Raw genomic sequence first — 12,395 nt, forward strand, 5'->3', positions numbered from 1 at the left:
TAATGATAGTTGAATCCTAAAAAATTTGGGTCACACGAGAAAGAAAGAAAAAAAAGAAAGTTGAAAAATAAAATGGATTAACAATGCTATATACACAAGAAACATTTCTTATGTATTAAATAATGCATGAAGATTCTGAACCTATCAAATTAGTGAAGGGATAGTAACATTGAGGGTTTGTGTTTGGGGAACAGGTTGATTCCAATAGAGCAGTGGGTGGGTGGGACCTTGCCCTAGAAGTCATATATGGCGGGCCATGTTCAATTTCTTGGAGGATGAGCAATTTATTATTTAGGGTATGGCAATGCCTAGCCACTGGGTCATCGGAGCACATGTATGTTATCACTTCCAAAAATCTCACGGTATGGGGAGGTCCAATATTCTATCATAGATATTATTATTTGTATCTTAATTAATCTCATTTTAAAATTACAGTTTTCTATTATGCATGACGAAGATAATATGTACTAATTTTTTTTTATAAAAATTAGACATCAATATATATTTATTTATATTTTAAAATTTGTTGTATTATTATCATAAAGCAAGATTGATGAGACTAGACAACTATTGGATTTTACCCTAATCTAGCTTTGGGTACACTTAAACCTATACAATGGGCTATGGCGGCATCTTTGCTTGCCAGTTTATATATTATACACCCAGAAAAATAAAATGAAGCCTGATATAAATTACTAGAATGATATAGTAGTATGTAGTTCATTCATTGATTTCATGTCACTCAATGTTATATAATAGTCCATGATATACAATTTTTGTCAATAATTCTGAATAATATATATATCGAAAAAAAAAAGAAAATTAAATTTGAAATAGCTGTTATGCACGCCCTTATTATAAAATTGTTGCTAGCATATATGTGGCCCTTATAAAATTGTGCTAGCATACATAACATACATACATATATATATATATATATATATATATATATATATATATATATATATATATATATATATATATATATATATATATATATAAGAGAAAATTAAATATGAAATATATAGCTGTTATGCATGCCCTTATAAAATTGTTGCTAGCATACATAACTTTCATGAAATGAGGCTATTCTTGAAGAATTTCGGTCATTAACTGAATAGTCAAACCATCATAACCATAATTTCCATTTTTTGTAGTACTTGGTATATATGCATTTCCTTTTGCAGCAGCAAATGAAAAACACTAAAATCCTGAAAATGGCAAATTATTCTATTAAATAATTATAAAATCAAAATAATTAGTTAATAATATGTCCATATTGTGAGAGAATATAATTATTTATTATCTATTTCTATTCATTTAAATTTTTGGGTGAAATAATATCATCACATAATATCAGATTTTTATGACCAAATGGTCTAAAATTAAATATTTGTTGAATCTCAAAAAGAAAAAAAATTAACATAAGACAAATAAAAAGTAAGATTTATCCAAAGTTTACACAAATCTAAAAGATTTTTGTATAAAGTAACGTATTAGAGAATATAATTATTTATGTATCTCTTTCGATGAGATTAAATTTTTAGAAAAAATGATATCGTGCTACATATAATGGTTAGATTATAAATTAAATAACATTAGTTTCCATTGAAAGGATATATTAAAAGATATAATTATTTGTGTATATTTTTCTATCATAATTTTTTTGATAAATTATTTCATAATATGATATCAGAATTTAATTCTGTGGGTAGGGCTGGAAGTGAGTCGAGCTAGACCAAGCTCAAGCTCAAGCTCGACTCACAAAAATTGACTCACGACTTGACTCATTAATAATCGAGCTTATTTCTTAGGCTCAAGCTCAACTCACCGAAAATTCACGAGTTGGCTCAAATAACAGGAACATAATCTCTAGTTCTATATCAATAAATTATAACTTATATATACTAAAAAATATTAAAAAGATCAATTTTATATATTAAAAACCTAAATGAGTAAAAGCATCAATTAATTATATTTTCTATTGACTAGAAAATAGGAATTAGGATTGAAACTTGACAAGGATTCACGTTAAAAATGTACAATTTTTTTCTATTGACTAATGCACCAATCAAAATATATATGTAAAATTATATATTACTATTTTATATGTGTATATATAATATTAAAAATATAGATTAAATATATATAAGATATGTGTATTAATAATTTAATATATATATATATATATATATATATATATATATATATATATATATATATATATATATATATATATATAAAATCGAGCTAGCTCACGAGCTAATGAGCTGAGTTTATCAAAGCTTTTCTAATTTAATTTATGATCTCAATTTTAAGTTTAAGCTCAGCTCACGAACTCATGAGCTCAGCTTATTGAGCTATTAACGAGTCAAGCTCGAATTGACTTATGAGTTGGCTTGACTCACCCCCAGCCCTATCTGTGGGCCAAAAATTGAGAGTTTAATTCTTTGTATTTTGAGTGAAACCTCACCCGGCCCCTGACAATTTCACGAAACCCCTTTTCCGGTCCTTAAGAAAAGTATAATCTCATTACGACCCATATCCATCACTTCCGTTAGACATCAAAGCCCTTCCGTCAAAGTCTCCGTTCCTAGGAGGTAGAGACAAACCTACATGGACAACAACATTTCTACGTGTAAGAGACCGTACCTACGTGTCATTGGATACACTGTGTGGGACAAATTGACCCCTAAGCAAAACACTAACATTTTAAAGAGGCCAAAAATGTTGTGTTTGACATCAGAAGCATTATATAGCCAAACTCTTTCATTCATCTCCCTTCTTCATGCTACAAATTACAGAAAACCCTAAGGCATCACCCTCTTTCATGCTAAAAATTATCCAGTGAGAGACACCGTGACGAAGGACGAACGACGATGTGATAGTGCAGTGATGGTGAAGAGCTGATGTTATCGTGACACTATGGTGACGTGCTGTTTGAGGAACACGAGGTAGGCTCTTTGATCTATTTTCTAGCATATTCTATGTTTAATTATGGTCCTGTGAGTGTGGTCCTGCTAGGTGCTCCTCCCTTTGTAACTTCATTGCATGCAATTTGGAGTTAGTGACTTGCTTGTTCTTAGGGTGACAAATATGTTCCATTTAATGGTTTAGGGTAGAAATCAAGTAATGAAATAAATTAGCAATTTCTGATTAATATTGAGTCAGGTATCATGCGTTAGTTAAAAATTGATTTTGTTAAGAGTTTAGTTTAATTTAATGTTACTTTGCTGCAGATGGCTTATGAAATTGTGCTTGTATTTCACCATGGAGGATGGTTTGAAAGAGATGAGCATGGTATGCTCAACTACATGGATGGTAAATTTCACAAGTTTCCTAAGTTAGATATAGACTTGGTGAATTTTAGAGACTTTGTGGAAATGCTTAAGGGCTTGGGTTACCAAACTTACTAGGAGATCTACTGGTTAGACCCCATTGTAAAGGATATTGAGTTTGAGATTCACATTTTGAAAAGAGACAAAGAGATTAATGAGATGTGTGACAACAAAATGGCTAACATAGAAACTGATGAACTGTACATCTATTGTGATCATACTGTAAATAATCCAAAGTTGTTAGAGGCTGCTGCTGATGTGGGAATAGATACTGACTCATCTAGTGATGATGGTTATGAGAGTGCAGAGGATGAAGCTTACAAGCTTCCTCCACCTGAGTTCGAAGCAAGCCTATGTTGACTAAGTGTGAAGATCTAAGGTGTTATCTTATGAGAAAGATGGCCTTCCATAAGAAAAAGTTAATGAGCTATACTGAAAAGTTGGCTCCAATTCAATAGCAGAGGCTAGATGAGATTATTAAACCAGAAAGTAAAAAATGGAATGTTAAATGGACAGGTGATAATGATAGAGTTATATTTGAGGTTCAAAGGAGGAATCATAAAATTGGTGTTAATCTTAGGGAGAAAACATGCACCTGTAATGCATGGCAGTTAATAAGTATGCAATTAAGATTTTGTAACTAAGATTCATTATGCATGGATTGAAACTGTAATTTAAACTGTTGATGTTTTTTAATGCACACACTATGATTTCTTAGGTTTGCCATGCAAGCATGCTGTAGCTGCTATTTCTAGACTCTGCAAGCTAAATCTTAAACCGAAAGATTTTGTTCATGAGTGGCTTACCATGGATGCAATTAGAAAGACTTATGAGATCACCATCAAGCCTGTGAATAGTGAGAAATACTGGCAAGAGACATCACTAGCTGACTATAAGCCACAAGCACCATTGATCAAGAGACCTCCTAGACGTCTAGTATTAAAAGAAAAGTGGATAAAGTCTCTGAGAGTTAGTTGGCTGAGAACAATGGCACAAAGATAAAAAGGTCATTTTCCAAGTTACATGCAATAAGTGTGGAGAAAAATGTCACTATTACAAAATATGCAAAGGAGCTCCAAGAGATCCCAACTGGCAACAAAAGAGAAGAAAGCAAAAAACTCCTGAGACTACTACCAATCTAATAGGACAACACTAACCAGTCCAACAGGTACCATGTAGACCTAAGTTTATAGTGTTTGTGGTTTTAATTGTCCTTCTTATAAAATTCACAGGGGTTTAAGAGTCCCATATTAAAATTTTAAAGGGTTTAGTCGTCTGAAAAATGTAGATTAGGGCTTAATTGTCTTTGTTTTATTTGTTTGCAACATCAGGATGTGCTTCTAGCTAGCAATGTTCTAGGTCCAAGTGTAGTTAATCCAGATGTGACAAATGGTGCACCACTAGCGAGTTAAGCAATTGACCCTATTGTAAGCGCTTCTTGTATATAATTTTGATTTTGGAACTTCGCAAACATATTGAGCCTAAAGTTAAAATTAGTTGTGCATATAGGCTAAAGCTAAGAAGCAAAAGAAGAAACAATAAAAAAAGGAAATTTATAAAGCCACTACAACAAAGAGAATATGAGATTTCACTCTCTCAATCTGCACCACCAATTGAGATATTGGAATATAATATATTAATCTTATAGTGTTTGTGAATTTAATAATTGAAATTTGTCATTGATTTAAATTATTTGCCAGGTTCAAGAGGCCACTGTTAATCCTCAACCCAATTCCACAACTTACAATGACATACCACTAGGGATCACACAAATAGCAATACTATGGAGAGCAAAACATCCTATTGTGAGGCCATGCTTGCCCAATTTGAGTCACACCAGCATCTAAACTAGCACCTTCTAAACCAAGTAACAACAATAGAATTTCTTCAGAGACATTGACAGCCACAAGCTCTGGCATAGCAGCAAGGCTTTTCCACTTTATCACAACTTCAGGCCTCAATGAGCCCTCAGGCTTAAAGGCACCAATTAACTCTAGTACACCAGTTGCTTTCAATCCTCTAAGAAATAAGTGAAGCCTAGAACTTGCTTAATATAAGTTTTTATTTTACTATTACAAAGATGATGTAGTTGTTTGTATTTATTTTGGACTGTTAGTTATGACTTTTATTGCCATGTTCACTTATGATCATGCTTATTAGGCATGACATAACACTATAAATGGTTATTTTGGTATGTTTTAGGGTTTGTGACAATGCACTAAAATTGCCAAAAACTAATGGCTAATAATGTATTGTGCTTTTGGATTATATAACAATGTTAACAGTTTGAAATATTAGTCTATTGAGCAAGTTGAAGTAAAATTCAATGACTTTATACATAATTCAACTAAAATTACATAACATTTCTGTTGCTTCAAAAAGTCTCCATTAAAGCTACAAAATCTTAAATTAATTGCTTAAACAATAACAGTAAATGCTATGGATCAAAATAGTTCCACATAACTCATACAATTAACACAACATAAACTTCACAGTAGTAGTATAGAAGATTATAAATTCTAACACACTCCAAAATTATAACAATGAAACTCTTGTTTTGGTCTGCACTCCATTTTGTAGTAGCAGCTCTAATTTCATCAGTCTCTCTTCTATCTCTGACAATTTGCTTTGCACCTCAGTTTCTTGCTCTCCCGTGTTAACACCCTCCAATTTGAAATCAATATTTTTTGCAATCATCTCATCAAGCCATTTGAAGTATTTACAGTGCTGTTGTGGAGTCTACAAATAACAAAAAAATCATCTTCTAATATAATACAAGTACCAAAATTAGATTCAAATGAATGATTATTTACCTTAAAGTAGCAGCAGCCCAAAAACAACCTACTAGGATTTAATCTAGTTCCAGATTCGAACAGAATTGCATAACACCCATAATTGCAATGTGGGTGTTCAAACTTCTTCTTCCTCTCCATTTCGATGGTGTCCATTTTAAATTCTCCATAACGCATCAACCTCTTGACTGTCCTCCATAAATGCCGATTCGAAGGTGATGATTACTCCGTGAAGCTCATCTTCCTTGTTAGGGTTTCCAATCTTTTCATTAACAAAGAGAATGAAGAGAGTAGGTGACTTTAGTCCATTTTCATCACAATAAAATGCCAACACTTTGCTGAGTGTATAGGAGGCAAGCTGTCCCATAGAAACTGCAATTGACACATAGAAACATTATGTGACACGTACGAACGTCGTCGCTTTTTGTTGCCGGAGAGTTTCGCAAAAGAGGCAGCTTGTTCGACGGAAGTGATGGATAGTAGTCACGGTGGCATTATACTTATTCTTAAGGGACGGATAGGGGTTTAGCGCATTTGTCAAGGGTTAAGGTGAAGTTTTACTCTTGTTTTTTTAAGGCAAAAAAAAAAACTTTTTACAATCAAACATTAAGTTTCAAAAAGAAGTTCAAAAACCGAGTTCAGATTTTATTATTTCGGCATCACTAATAAGCTTATATATATCAACTTTATCTGAAATTATTATATGCAGGGGCGGAGCTTAGTTGAGATAAGGGGAGACCATGGCCCCCCAAACTTTTGTTAAAAAAATTAGTAATACTTCTTCAAAAAATAAAAATAGACTGAACTGAGTGTATTCGCATTTCGCAGCTTTCTATTCAATAAGCAACACTCCCTCTACCTTTGAGTTCAAATATAAAAAATTAGGTATTTTTTTATTTATGTAATTTAATATTATTTTATATTTTACTATTTGTTTAATTAATTTTTTACATGATAAAAAATATTAGAATATTCAACAAGTATTGATATTATTGTATTTGTATAAATTGATTAGAAAAATTCAATAAATACTATAAATTTTAATATTTGTCCTTCTAACTTCTTTTTTCATATTTTACAGGATATATATTCAAATTTTTATATAAAATAATCATGAAAAATCAAAGAATTGATGCATTTTTTAAGAGGAAGGCTAATATTCAAGAAGGAGAACATATAACTTTTACAATATCAACACCTGTAGATAATTCTTCTACTTTAATGAATCACAAAGAAAGTGAGATACAACATTCTAAAGTTCAAAGAGTTGCATCTGATGAGTATGACCTTAATTCTTTGAAACAAGACCCTAGAAAACGGCTTCAAATTTGGCAATATCACTCAAATCAGAGAGATGAGGTTAGACGAGCTTATCTTAAATGGGTCCATATCAAAAGCATCTTGACAATTATCTTCTATCTGCCTCCCCCCCCCCCCAAAAATTTTGTTTCAAGCTCCGTCACTGGTTATATGTATGGATATAAGTAGATATATACAACATTTACAGTTTATATTCTTGTTATACATATTCTTTGATAAGCGTAAAGTAGTTATAACAGAATTAGTTGAGGAAGAAAATAGTTAATGAGGTTAGTTTATTAGTTAGAGCATCATTAGTCTCTAGTATATAACCTTCTCTTCCCTTCTTTCTACAGAGATTAGAATTATACATTCGTTATATTGGTTTACTTCTTTTCTAAGAAACTTAGAATTCTCTCTAATTCCTTTTTTATTTCCAAATTTTGTCTCTACACATTTATACTCTCAATTCTGCAATCTTGACATGGTATCAAGAGTTTAATTCGATCTATTACAGAAATAATTTCCATCCCCACTACGATTTCATCCAACAAAAGTTTTCATTCCATATCAATTTTTGATAAGTTGGACATAAATTCTTATTGCACATACATGGCAATACTTGGCACTTCACATATATTATTGGTGCAAACTCTCTAGAAAATCACCTAATTCAAGAAAATGTCCCTCCAAAATTTAGTATTAAAGTTGAAAGATAATCAAATACAGAATCATCAATATATAAAGGGTAGAAAATCAAGAATCATTTTTTGATGACATAGCTGTTGTCATCAATGGAAACCTCAATTAAGAACCAGATGCTAAATTGCAAATTCACATATCAAATATGGCAAAAAGTTCAAAAAGTTTTTGCTCAAACTTCCAAGATTCACATCAAGCAACTCAAATCTAAGTTGAAATCCATCAAGAAAGCAGGCCAATCAACTACAGATTATCTCAAACAAATCTAGAATGTGGTGGATTCTTTATCTCAAGGATTATTAACTGAAGAATCACTATAAGAAAAATACCCATTCAACTACACTTTTTTTAGGCTACATTTGAAAAGCGTAGCCTATTCCTAGAATAGGCTACGCTTTTTTCCGTGTTTCCTTTTTGTAGGAGAATAAGAAACACATTTGTGGCATCACTTGAAAAGTGTCTTCTTAGATATTATAAATATCACTTATAAAGCGTAACCTTATCTTAGGAGCTATGGGTTCACTTTTTACTCCTAAGGGTGCGCTTTTAAAGTGTAACCTATTTATCAGGTTTCAAGTGCGCTTTAAAAGTGTTACCTAATGTATCTCAGGTCAAATGTCCAACACTTAGTAAATTTTTTTTCACTTAGCCAAATCAAATGAAACGTAACACTCACCCTTGTTATCTCTTCTCTTTTTCTTCGTGCCACTCATAACCCCAAATCAGAGAAAGGGTCCACCATCACTACTCACCACTCACGGCGTCACCACTCACTCATCTTTACCTCCAGGAAGACTCTGCACTCACTCATCTTCACCACTCACCACGCCGTCACTCATTTTCACCGTACCGTCACTTCTCTTTGTTGTACGCTCACATAAGGAAGACGCTGCGCTCAACTGAAAGCCTCTCTTCATTCGCTCACCATTGTCGAGAAGGTATGCATCCACCTTCATTTGGTTTTTGAAATTTGAGAGGTTAGGGTTCCGATTTTAGGGTTTCAATATGGGAGTTTGATACAATAATCTGTGAACTCATGAATTAATGAACATGCATGCTATTGTTCCGGGTAGGAGAACTCATTCTTCTAGGTTCGTTCACCACAAACCCTAGGTCCGTTCTTCTATTGTCTTAGCTTGCGATTATTCCAGCTACTTTTTTATTTTTTTTGTTTTTATTTTTTTCATTTTTTTTGTGGCAAAACGATTTTCTAGTTGCAGTATATAAATTAATTGACCTGTTCATGTATCTGCTCTTGTTCTGGGGACAATTTTTTAGGCTCACCCAGCAAACATTTTTAATTTTGAATTAATTCCAATAAGATTTTTATTTTATCATTTTAATTTTCTTGCAATGCGCATTGCATTATTCCTTTGATGGAATATATGATTGAGGAAGCTACGCGCTGCAACTATAGATTTTTATTTATCATTTTAATTTTCTTGCCCCCTTTATATGATTAAAGTTGGGAATCTGACTGGTTGGTGTGTCGGTGTGCAAATTTGAATGTCTGATTTCGATAAATGATACCGTTTATATATAGGTTTTGTGGGTTGTGTATACTGTGGATCTGAGACTTTGATTCTGTGTGTAAAGATTTATTTCTGGTTGCTTAAAAGTTAAAAATCCTTTTGATGATTATTATAAATTTGGACGAATCAGACAATTAATTAGTAGATGGAACCAAAGTTTGTTTTTTAGGTTGATAGGTGTTGTGAAATTTATGAATTTGATTTGTCAAAATACACTTGTACAGTTATCTAATCTTATTATTAAGCCATATATGGGACATTGTTTGTTGCTCTTTGATTTAGTTCAATTGGTCCAGTCCCTTTCTATGCACCTTCTGATCTTTCATATTTGTTGATCTTTTCAATGACTTTTATTAATACTATTTACTGACGTCTTATACCGCCTCCTGCCTTTTAGATTCCTGTTTGCAGGGCAACCCTTGGATGTATTATCAATGTCATTGGAGAGCATATTGATGAGAAGGGTGATCTAAGTAAGAACATAATAAAGCCTTTTCACACCTTAGTGGTAGAGAAAATCTTTTATCCATTGTTTCCTTGGGATGTTTACAACTGATGGTTCTTTTGTGAACAATTGTAGAAACTGAGCATTACTTGCCCATTCACAATGAAGCTCCTACTCTTGTTGAGCAAGCCACCGAGCAACAGATTCTTGTCACAGGAATCAAGGTATTCTTTTCATGAATTTCTTTCTTACCTTAGAGGAAGGACGACATCATTGCATTTTTCTCTTTATTTGTGATTATGTGTAGTATCATTTCCATCACATCCTAGTATTCTCTACCAGCTACTAATTTTGCATGAAAGATTATATTAGATTACAAAATCCCCAAACTCTGGTTCACGCATGTTTCATGATGCGAAGCTAAGCGCCCATTTTATCTTGTGTTGGTCATCACAGTTCATGAGAATTCTATTTTACTATAACAAAAGAAACTTGCTACTCACAAAATTCACCCATCTAGTCTCTCTCTTTCAGTTACTGAAATTCAGCAAATAACATTTATTTTATGCTTATCTCATGTGCTTTGAACCCTTTGTCTTAGGCACAATACTGTATATGAATAACAAAATGTTGATAATATCCATTTAATTATAGTCACAAAAATATCTATCTAATTAATTATAATTTATTTATTCTATGTAGGATTTTTTACTTTTTTTCTTACATTTTAATTATATTAGTTTAGAATTTATGAAAATAAATCAAGACTAAATATGATTATAGTCTAATTTCTTAGAATTTTACTTGGTGACAACAGATTGAAGTTTTTGGTTAAAGCTCCCAAGTGGATTTTGTCAAAATGCTGATTGTGTCATGGCAAGGTACGATGCATACTTTTTCTTTTCACTTTATTATTATGCTATTAATTCATGTGTAGCTCCACCTTGGTTGTTTTATTAGTTTTAAGGTTGTAATTTAACTTATTATTTATGTACTATAAATTCTTTGTTTTGCTTCAGCGAGTTTCTAGTAAAATGTTTAGAGAATTACTTTTAAGACTAGGAACTATTTCCCAACCTAACTACAAGGCTATGAAAGTCCATTTCATAGCCCATGCCCCTCATATTTCATAGCACCCTTCCTCCTCTACTCTTGTTATCTTCACTTTGCGACCCCTTATAAATTTTCCTCCTAAAAAATTTAATAATTATCGATTAGGTTTTATGATATGTCGAAGGATTGGATGGATCTACCAAGGTATCGCAAAGAGTATATTGATGGTGTTATTAGTTTCTTAGAGTTTGCATACTATGAGGGAGAACTGGACCGAAACAAATTCAATGTACTTGTAAGGTGTTATAACATGGAGTGGTATAGAAGACATGTGGTATTTGACTATTTAGTAGCCGACAAATTTGTTAAGGGATATAAAACATGGATTAATTACGGGGAATGGACAATCCCGATAGTGGTTGATGATGACAGGGATGATGAAGAAGGTGCACCGATGACATCGAAGGACTGCTTAATGATGCATTTGGAGATGTACCTCACGCTGAAGGTGTTACTGTAGGTCAAAATGAAGAGGCTAAAAAGTTTTACAATTTAATAGATGGGGCAAGTCAAGAGTTATACCCGCATTACAAGAAAAACACTCATTCAGGTACACTTGAAAAGTGTAGCCAAAAGTGAAAAAAATGATGCCTTAGGCTATGGCTACGCCTTTTTGGGTGATTCCTATTCGGCCGTTGCCTATTCTCAAAGGCTACGCTTTTCTGCATCAAGGGCTACGCTTTTGGCGTTTGGGAATAGGGTGCGCTTTTCAAGTGATGCTGTCCAGGACCAAAGGCTACGCTTTTCAACTTCCATTTTTGCCAGAATAGGCTACGCTTTTCAATGCTACTGCATCACCTATAAAGCGTAGCCACATTATATACCATGGCCACTTTTTATAAGTGTAGCCTTAGGTCCCTCGTTTTTTTTGTATACTATAGCTACTGTATATAAGTGTAGCCTTAGGTCTATTTTTTTTCTGTATATTATATATATAATTTTCTAATAATTATTAATACAACATAATAATTAATAATATGATTACATGTATAATAATTCTACATTTTTATTTAAATGAGTTGAAAATTATAAAATAAAAATAAATACATAATTATACTAAATAATTTTTTTAAATAATAAAAATTATCTCTAACCAAAATATATTTATAATAATAATCCAAAAGTACTAGAATGAAGTTAATTGTAAAAATCCATACATCTCACACTAAAGTAA

The 12,395-nt window shown here is 32.3% G+C and overlaps 1 long non-coding RNA gene across 1 annotated transcript; it reads left to right on the forward strand.

Annotated features, from left to right (window-relative positions):
- Nucleotides 1-9,838: 9,838 nt before the first annotated feature.
- Nucleotides 9,839-11,048, forward strand: LOC112799778 (uncharacterized). The gene is made up of 3 exons (XR_003201212.3): nucleotides 9,839-10,136; nucleotides 10,244-10,332; nucleotides 10,926-11,048. It is a non-coding gene; the product is annotated as an uncharacterized lncRNA (long non-coding RNA).
- The last annotated feature ends 1,347 nt before the right edge of the window (nucleotides 11,049-12,395 follow it).

This window comes from Arachis hypogaea, chromosome 5 (genome assembly GCF_003086295.3).
Source record: "Arachis hypogaea cultivar Tifrunner chromosome 5, arahy.Tifrunner.gnm2.J5K5, whole genome shotgun sequence".
NCBI lineage: Eukaryota > Viridiplantae > Streptophyta > Magnoliopsida > Fabales > Fabaceae > Arachis > Arachis hypogaea.